Raw genomic sequence first — 10,843 nt, forward strand, 5'->3', positions numbered from 1 at the left:
AAAAGGATTTTATTATAAGCATGTCAAAATAGCAGCGCCTTGACAGGCTGATTATTGAACATCATCAATGGCTTCAAGGTCCAGACAGCTTTTATAGGTGATTTTAAGACAATCCAGGAGGTCCACCTCAGCAAAAGAGGTTAGGCCCTTGAATCGCAGTTCCTCCTAAAGGTAACACGAATGTGAAAATTTGCTGGTAAAGTTATGTGACAAAGAGCAGGTGATGCAAAAAGCTGCAGATTCCATGTCTCCTTCTCTACCAGAGCCTCCCTAATACTGATTATTAAGCAGGGCTGGGAACAATGGGAGGTTGAGTCTCCACAACTCTCAACAAAAGGATACCAGAGAAAATACATTAATTCCAACACTGAATGTGGCATAGCATCTAATTTCTTAAAAGAAGTTAAATTTCAGTTAATGTAAGAAATAGATAAAATTACAATAATGAGGGATCTCAATAATAATCTTTTCAGAGTCAGACAAATCTAACATAGTATTTCTTGTTTTACTCCATAAATACCTCTGTAATATATATGTAAAATATATCCCCTGTCAGATACATAGAGTAAAATTTGAGAGTAACATAAACATCTCTGAAATTTGGCTCATCTCTCTCCAAGGGAGATTCCTGATTTGACAGGAGCAAAAGAAAGGGTTGTCTTTCTTATATGCTATCCAGATTACCAAAGTCTGCCTTAAATTGAGGTGAGTACCCAAGTTCTGAACATTTCGATTACTAGGGCAGGGGACAAAAAGACCATCACTCCCTTCTTTCTGGAAATGATATAGCCCAAAGATCCATTAGCTTTTTTGTCTGCCAAATCACACTCATATTGAGCTTATATTAAAGTCCACCAAATTCCTAGATCTTTTCAAACTGCAATGTAACTGTGCCTCCCCATTTTGAATTGGTTATGAAAGATTTTTACTACATTTTACCAAATTACTCTCCAGAAAGACTGAACAATTTAAACTGCTACCTAGACTATCTGCTTGTTTCCCTTAGTATGTCTGACATTGTGTTTTATCATTTTTTTAGCTAGTATGATAGATATATGTGCTTATGCATATATACATGCATATGTATGCACATGTATATACACATATATGATGTATACACACATATGCATATAATGTTATATGCCACTGTATGTTACTGTAAACTTCTGTTTCTCTGCAGAAAAAGATAGTTTCAAAGAAATCTAGGTAGGTGGAGCATATTCAGAGGACAACTAGTACAGCAGGAAGCGTGAAAACCAAGATTTGTTGAAGGAACTGGAAATTTGACCTAGAAAGAGAAGAATTAAGAGTGAAATAATGGTAGTCTTTAACAATCTGAAAGGCTGTGATATATAAGAAGTCTTAGACTTGTTCTATTTGAATCCAGAGGGAGAATTACCAGAATAGATGAAGCTTTCAGGAGCTAGATTTCAGCTTTATATCAGAAAACCTTTTCATTTTCCTAGTTTATGAGTAGAAAGAATATCAAATGAGTGAGGTAAAGAGGTGTGGAGGTGATGGGAAAAGAGAAAAAGAAAATCAAAGCTCATGTTTTGTGGAATTAGTAACCACATTTTGTGTATCCCCTTCTAACTACCGTATTCCTAAAAGCCAGTTTGGGTTTTTTTGTTTGTTTTTTTTCCAAAATCCCCAAATCTTAAAGCTCTTCCTGGAGAATAATTCTTGGTCTGTTTGACCAGAGGTCAAAAAGTGAGGAGTAACCTCCAAAGTTCTTTCCAACTCTAAATCAATGATCCCATTAAACTGATTTCTTTTTCATTGTTCACTCCAACCCCACCTTCACTGAAACATTCTCTCCCACCACTGGTAATAAATAGAATACAAGTTTAATATAATCTGACTTGTATGAGTTAAGTAGACTAATTTAAACAACAGCAATAGGGCTGGGAGAGAAGTATCTTCTCAGCTGCCCAACTCTTTTCTTCTTATAATGTGTTGCATGGAAGAATTGACTGCTAAAGAAGGAGAAAGACAAAAGATGAACCACAGGTTTGGTAACTTGTCACTTTTACAATGGGAGGTTTAGACCTAGGGTTCCTTATGAATGCTCATGAAATAATGCTCTTTAATTTAACTAAGCTCCATGGTATATAAACCAAACTAAAAAAAATATGCTGGGTAACTCCATTTGGAAGCATTATAATGCATAAAGTAGCAGATTATGCCATTATTAGGCAGTAGCCTAAAATGTTTTTAGAATTTTATTTGCCTGTCCCTTATATTGAAGGTTTGGCTTTATAGCCACAGGATTATATGGTGCAGTTAAATACTCTGTCATTTGTGTATTTTTACAGCCTTTCATATTTAATTTCTGAACATATGTGAGTTAAGGCATCCTTGATTTACAGGGTGCAGGAACTGTATCTACTGCATGAAGGGAGCCTGAAAGAGAGAGAGAAAGAGAAAGAGTACATATTCAATCCAATAGAAATAAAAGATAGCATAAATCCAGAATTTAACTATATTTCTGGAAAGCCTATCTTCACATTTCCCATGCTACATTATTGTTGCATTGACTTTTTACCTAGACCTTAGAGTCTGAGGAAAAAAATGTGATTTCATACCCATCACCTGACATAAAGTGGATTATGAAAACCAGAAACCAGTCTGACATATTGGAAATTTTAAAAACAATTCTCTGGGTACACAATATATCTTTTGATAATCTGATTAAGACATACACTAGATTTTCTTAATCTTATGTTATTGTTAAACACTGAGTTGCAACATTAACTTCAAGAAATTTTTTGCTTTGGTTTCATATTTTCCTGTTACTTCATTTGTGTAGCATGTCTGTGAGCAATGAACAAAAAGTCATATTTCTTATTCTACCTGTTTCCAAATAAATAGGTACTATTGTGAAATAGGACGTTTGTTTTGAGCACAAAGACACACACACACACACACACACACACGCACATGCACATGTACATGCACCTTTTCCTTTGCAGCTTAATTTTTCTTTTATTCCTATTCAGTGTCACTGTGCTGCCTCCTGCTTGCCTATGACCGACACATAGGTTTGACCCTCCACATGCAGTACACTATGGTCCAGACCCATCTCTTTCCCTATTCCAGAAAAATTTACCATTCCTGAGTTTCATTCCTTTTTATCAAACAGTTACCTTTGGAAACATCTGAGAGTTCAATCCCCACAGGTATTATCAACTGAAAAATGGCTTGATGTATCACCTCTTCAGAGATATTTACATTCAGGAAAACTATAGTAACTGAAATTGTAACACTTTGCTTAAAGAATGAATTTCTAAAGATAGACTTTCTGGCACTATGGCCTTCTTTTTTATAACCCTAGCACTTAGCAGTGCCTGGTGCATAGTAAGTGTTTAATACATATTTAATTGTAGATTGGTATTCCAGAAGTCCATTCTTCTCTTGATTATGTATAAAACTGACTTTTTCTATAACAAAAAATGAAAACAAAACAAACAAAATTACTGTACCCTGCAAGATCCAAGCTTCAAGAAGCTGAGCAATTGCTTTTTTTCCCCCTGACCCATTTTAGACTTGCTTTCCATATCCAACAAATAGTCAAGATTGTCAAAAGGAATGAAAGGAACTATCTCATTTATACAGTGCTTTATGATTTCCAAACAAATTCTAAAGTGGAACTAGCTTTTTTATATCCTATGAAAAAGATGAATTTTGATTCTAGCAGTGTTTTTATAAGTCAGAAAAATAAAGCCTAGTTCTGGGGGCTGTGACAGAAGCATATATATTGTACTCCCTGTATAATTGCATTAATACTCAGGTCCTCAGTGACAGTTTTGTGGAAATATTATGCCATTCAAGTTTGTATTTTTTATAGTTTTTCAGTTTGGCATTGCAAAGAACAGTTAATCTGAGGAAATAATGGTGAGAAAGAAAAGGAATCTATCAATCCAGACTCAGATTCCAGGCTTACTATGGAATGCACTAATCAGAGCTGAACGTTGTTCTACACCACACTGAGGTTTTAATTCAATTGTATTTATACTGACAAACATGTGGGAGGCTTAAGTAACTTGAGATTGTGAAATCAAGCCATCTGTAGTGGAAGAGGCCAATGAGGGGAAAAATGAAAGCACTGCATTTCTGGAGAGTTCCATTAAAGTGAGATTGTTTCAGAAATGCATCCACTTAATACCAGATTTAGTATTAAGTCAAACATATATCTCAGAAATTTTTAAAAAATAATTTTTTATATCGCTTATGTTCCCCAATATATCTTTCATTCCTTCCAGAGAACTATTCCTTATAGCAAAGAATAAAAGAGAGAAAAAAATTCAGCAATATTTTTAAAAAGGTTTTTTTCTACTGTTTTGCTAATACATTAATAAATATATATTATTTTTCTTTGAATGTATGCCAAAAGTTCATTTCTTTATAGCTTCATTAAAAAAAAATCTACTATTACGATTAGGACAAATGAGATTAATTGCTCTTATAACACTTTTAACTAATATTGATTTTTTAAAAATGCCTTTTTATTGTTATGGAATATTATTGTTCTATAAGAAACAATCAGCAGGATGATTTCAGAGAGGTCTGGAGAGACTTACATGAATTAATGCTAAGTGAAATGAGCAGAACCAGGAGATCATTGTACAAATAGCAACAGCAAGATTATGTAATAAACAATTCTGATGGATGTGGCTCTTTTCAACAATGAGATGATCCAGATCAGTTCCAATGATCTTGTGATGAAGAGAGCAATCTACGCCCAGAAACAGGACAGTGGGAACTGAGTGTGGATCGTAACATAGCATTATTCACTCTTTTTGTTGTTTGCTTGCATTTTATTTTTCATTTTTTTCCTTTTAGATTTAATTTTTCTGTGCAGCAAGATAAGTGTATAAATACATATGCATATGTTGTATTTAATATCTATTTTACCATGTTTAACATATATTGGATTACTTGCCTTGTGTTCCAATTCTCTCTTCTTTTCCCCCACCTCCTCCTCTATGAACATTGTACAGAGCAACAATAAGATTATGTGATGATCAATTCTGATGGACATAACTTTTTTCAACAGTGAGGTGATTCAGGTCGATGCCAATAGATTTATGATAGAGAGAGCCATCGGCATCCAGAAAAAGGTCATGGGAACTGAGTGTGAATCACAACATAGTTATCTTCACCTTTTCTGTTGTTTTTTTGCTTTCTTTCTCCTTTCCCCCCCCTATTTTAATCTGATTTTTCTTGTGCAGCATGATAATTGTGGAAATATGCATAGAAGAAATATACATGTTTAACATATATTGGATTACTGGCTGTCTAAGGGAGGTGGTAAGGGAAGGGAAGAAAAAAATTTGGAACACAAGGTTTTGCAAGGGTCAGTGTTGAAAATCATCTTTGCGTGTATTTGGAAAATAAAAGGCAAAAAAGAAATAGTAATAATAATACATAGTCTAGTAAAGCATCAGACATTGACCATGATGAAAATATAGATCTCATTTTGCATCATCTTCTGTCAAGAAGTATACTCTATGCTTCATTAGTCTTCCAAAATCATGATTAATCATTGCTTGGATCAGAATTCTAAAGTCTGCCAAATTATTTGTCACTTTGTAAGTTGGTTTTTCTTTTCATTTCACTCTGAATCAGTTTATGGAAATCTTTTGATTTTTATCTGAATTCTTCATATTTGTCCTTTCTAATGTGATAATAATATTTATTCCATACCATAATTTATTCATTCTTTTCCCAAAGGATAGAAACCTATTTTTTAAGGAAACATACATTGTTTCCAATATTTTGCTACAACAAAGAGTGTTGTTATAAAATTCTGATATATATGGGTCCTTTCCCTCCATCCTAGTTTTCCTTGATATAAACCTGAAATTAATATCACTGCTTCAAAGAATGTATACATTTTAATACCTTTTTGGGAATAGTTCCAAGTTGTTTTCCAGAATACTTGGACCAATGGACTTGAACCTTGAATGTGTAACCTCTTTTGGCCTACTCAACTTGGAATTTCTTTCTAAGGCCTGCTCCCTTTTCCCATTGGTGAGTTTCTCCTGGGGCCTCCATTTGGAAAGTATTTTTTGCTGTTCAACCTTAATTCTTCTGCCTCTGCTTCTGCCTTTCCAGATTTGGACACCATTACCTTTTCATCTCTTCTTTCTTTCCTGATTTTTAGCTCCCTTATTATGTTATTTTCCTCCATTAGAATGTAAGCTGCTAAGAGGCCTGCAGGAACTTTCTTTTTGCTTATATTTTGTACTTTTAAACTTTAGCACCATACACAGGATCAGTCCATAGCTCCACTAATAATGTTTTAGTGTGCCTATCCTTTTTTTGTTGTTTTTATTGTCTTTTGCCTATCTGATGAGGGTGAGGTGGAACTTCAGAATTATTTTCAATTTCATATATTTTTCTTCATCAACAGGAACTGATTGTGAGCCATATCTAAACCATTGCCCTTTTTAACCAGTATATTTTGGTCTTGCTAGATAGTGATATAGAATATGTATGTAGGCTAGTGTAATTTAATACAGATAAGTGAATATAATATTAATTTAATTCATAGTTGGACCAAGTGAAATCCAGTAATTTTGGAGTTAGAAATAGCTCACTTGTAAGACTCTTGAAAGCTAAGGCTAAATTAAAAAGTCATTCTTTAGTAGCATAGTTTATTAATATGCATTTTTGAAATTGCTGTGAAACAGAACCTTTAAATTATTTTGCTTTAGGGCTAAATTCTAGGGTAAAAGGGAAATGCCTGAGGACTTTTATTTTGATCTCCTTTCCTTACCTTTGTGAACACTAGAATTTTAATTTACCTTTGTTAAGGAAACAGTATTCCAACTGATTTTTCTAATCTCTAATTTCAGGTGGCTATGAAAGACTAGGAAAAAGTTTCATTTACCTTCTGCCACAAAATAAGTTAAAAATGACAGTGAATAAAATATTTTCTTTTATTGAAAGAGTAAGATACATAACATACAGAAGCAAATGGACATAGTAGTTATTTGATAAACCCAACGACCTGAGCTACTGGATTAAGAACACTTTTGGGAAAAACTATTGGGAAAATTGGTAAGGACTTTGGCAAAACAAACAAACAAAAAACAAAACTTGGCACAGGCCATATGCTAAAGAACTCCAAATGGATAAATAATTCAGACATTAAAGGTGACCTCAGAAACAAATTAGAGAAACAAGGAAGTCATTGCCTTTCAGATCTTTAAATAAGAGAAGAGTTCATAACTAAACAAAGGACAGATAAAATGGACAATTTTGATTATGTAAAATTAAAGATTTTTGTATAAATTATAATTCTCTTTCTTGACCTGTTCTGAATTCTGAACTTTGAAACCAGGCTTCCAGGGCCATGGTATCCCTGATCTCCCCTCAGTGCTTGGAGTTTCCTTGTACTACCAACTCCCTCAATCAAGAATACTATCTCTCTGGAAGTTCTGTCTCCTTTCCCACTGATGTGTTCTTTCTGAGGCCTCCATTTTGGTGAGTGGCCCTTGCTACCATCCTCTATTCCCTTTTTGTCTCTGCTTCTGACTTTCTGGACTTGGACACCATTACTTTTTCCCCTCTCCTTTTAGATTTTTTTAAGCTCCCTTGTTGTGTGTTATTTTCCTCTGATAGGCTAAAGGGTTTACAGGAACTTTCTATTTGCTTGTATTAGTGTGTGGCTCAGAATGATGAGGAGTCACCATTTTAAAAAAAGATTGGAGAGATCTCTAGGAGCAAAGCAAAAGTTTACTGTACATTCTGGCAAGAATTGGGCATTCCACCTCTCGAGCAGGCAATCGAAGGGAAGAGGCATCTTTTAGGACAGGTTTTACACTTTAAATAGTCCTTAATGCAAATACCTCTCCCATCACTAACCATCATCCTCATTGGCTAAAGGTCTTACATTCTAAACACAGGAACTACCCAAGAAATTGAACTTGGCCAAAAAGTACATAGTTGCCCATATTTGATCAAAGTAGGGAGAAAATAATGTCATTGGAGGATAGTAGGAAGGAGATTTAGGTATGCCCTTAAGTCAATGCTCAAGGACCTTCAGGCCTACTCCAAGTCTGAAATAGATGAAGCTTTACTTGATTTTCACAACTGTCCTGAGAAATCTCACCTCATCTCATTCATTAGTATTTCAATACCTTAGTATCATGCACAGGAAGCTAGGTGGTATAATGAATGGAGTGTCATACCACCTGGAATCAGGAAGACTCATCTTCATGAATGCAAATCATGATCCTGAGCAAGTCACTTATGAATTGGAGAAGGAAGTGGCATACCATGATAGTATCTTTGCCAAGAAAATCATCTCAAAATCGGTCATGAAGACTGGAACATGACTAAAAAACAACTAAACAACTAGACAGCATCATGCACACTGGAAGTACTTAATAAATATTTCTTTTCTTTCTAAAAAGAGAAGGGAAATGAAAAACAGAAAAAAATTGCAGTAAGTTTTGCCAATAAGAGTCTATTTTCAAAGATATTTAAAGAACGGATTCAAATTTGTAAGATTAAGAGCCATTCCAATTATAACTAAATTAGAAAAACATAGGATAGTTTAACTCTCAGACCTGTGGAAGAGGAAGGAATTTGTGACCAAAGAAGAAGTAGAAATCATTACTGATCACAAAATAGAAAATTTTGATTAAATCAAATTAAAAAGCTTTTGTACAAACAAAACTAATACAAGACAAAATTAGAAGGGAAGCAATAAACTGGGAAAACATTTTTACAGTCAAAGGTTCTCATAAAGGCCTCATTTCCAAAATATACAGAGAATTGACTCTATTTGTAAGAAATCAAGCCATTCTCCAATTGATAAATGGTCAAAAGATATGAACAGACAATTTTCAGATGAAGAAATGGAAATTATTTCTAGCCATATGAAAAGATGCTCCAAGTCATTATTAATCAGAGAAATGCAAATTAAGATAACTCTGAGATACCACTACACACCTGTCAGATTGGCTAAGATGACAGGAAAAGATAATGCTGAATGTTGGAGGGGATGTGGGAAAATTGGGACACTGATACATTGTTGGTGAAGTTGTGAAAGAATCCAACCATTCTGGAGAGCAATTTGGAACTATGGTCAAAAAGTTATCAAACTGTACATACGTTTTGATCCAGCAGTACTTTCTTAAAGAAAAGAAAGGGACCCCATGAGTGCAAAAATGTTTGTGGCAGCCCTTTTTGTAGTGTCCAGAAACTGGAAACTGAATGGATGCCCATCAATTGGAGAATGGCTGAATAAATTATGGTATATAAATGTTATGGAATGTTATTTTTCTGTGAGAAACGACCAGAAGAATGATTTCAGAAAGACCTGGAGAGACTTACATGAATTGATGCTGAGTGAAATGAGCAGAACCAGGAGATCATTATGAATTTCAACAATACTGAAGAGGGAACCCCAAAACTCTGAAAAATCCTTAAAGGAGAAAACCTCCTTCGACTCTGCCTCAGTGAGGGGACTCCACCCCAAGGACAGTTTCATCTTTGTTATCTAGGTGGGAACCTCAGTCCTGAAATCCATTGAATTAAATTCAAATTCTAACCCTAGTTGAATCCCAGCCAGGAGCCCACCTGGGACTCCCCCCATGAACCCCCTTCAGCTTGTAGCTAAAGCCCCCTATTATAAAAGAGCCAGACTGGAGCCCTCTCTTTGCAGAGGGTCTAAACATGCCAGCACCTGACACCCTGACTGGCACCCCAAGGACTCTCTGCCCACTGGAATGTTTCCAGTGCCCTCCTCTCTTTATCCTCACCTATTTCCTTAACTAGACTTTAACCTTACTTCCAATCCCCATAAAAACCTCTTTCATCAATGTAGGTTTTTGGATCTGTAAATTCCTTTACAGAGAACTGCTTGCACTGCCACTAGACCTCATTTTCATTTGGGTACCCCAAATCTAAACCTCATCAATACTATATGATGATCAATTCTGATGGATGTGGCCCTCTTCAACAATGAGATGAACCAAATCAGCTCCATTTGTTCAATAATGAAGAGAACCAGCTACACCCATCGAGAGAACTCTGGGAAATGAGTATAAAGCACAACATAGCATTTCCAATCCCTCTGTTTTTGTCCGCTTTTTTTTTTTTTTTTTTTAATTTCCTTCTCAGGTTATTTTTACCTTATGTCTAAGTCCAGTTTTTCTTGTGTAGCAAAATAACTAGGGACATGTACACATATATTGTATTTAACATGTACTTTAACATATTTAACATGTATTGGTCTACCTGCCATCTGGGGGAGGGGGGAGGGGAAAAGTTGAAAGAGAAGGTTTTGCAAGGGTCAATGTTGAAAAATTACCCATGTATATATATAAATAAAAAGCTATTAAAAAAAAAAAAAGATTAAGAGCTATTCCTCACTTGCTAAACAGCCAAGGTTAGGAACAGGCAGTTTTCAGAGGAAAAAAATCCAAATTATCATATAAAAGAATTCTCAAATCACCAGTTATTAAAGAAAGGCAAATTAAAGCAAATCGGAGGTTTTATCTCACCCATCATATTGGCAAAGCTAAGAAATAGGAAACAACAAATGTTAGAGGTGATGTGGGAAAATGGAGATATTAAGGCACGGTTGGTAAAGATGTGAATTGGTTTGGCTGTTCAGGAAAGCAATTTGGAACTTCCACAAAAAGTTACTAAACTGAGCAGCTAGGTGGCGTGGTGGATAGCCCATCAGCCCTGAATTCAGGAAGACCTGTGTTAAAATCTGGCTTCAGACACTTAACATTTCTCATCTGTGTGACCCTGGGCAAGTCACTTTCCTTCAATTGCCTCAGGGGAAAAAAAAAAACTATGCAAAGCTTTGACCCTCCTA

The sequence above is a fragment of the Sminthopsis crassicaudata genome, chromosome 3 (assembly GCF_048593235.1).
Source record: "Sminthopsis crassicaudata isolate SCR6 chromosome 3, ASM4859323v1, whole genome shotgun sequence".
Taxonomy (NCBI): Eukaryota; Metazoa; Chordata; class Mammalia; order Dasyuromorphia; family Dasyuridae; genus Sminthopsis; species Sminthopsis crassicaudata.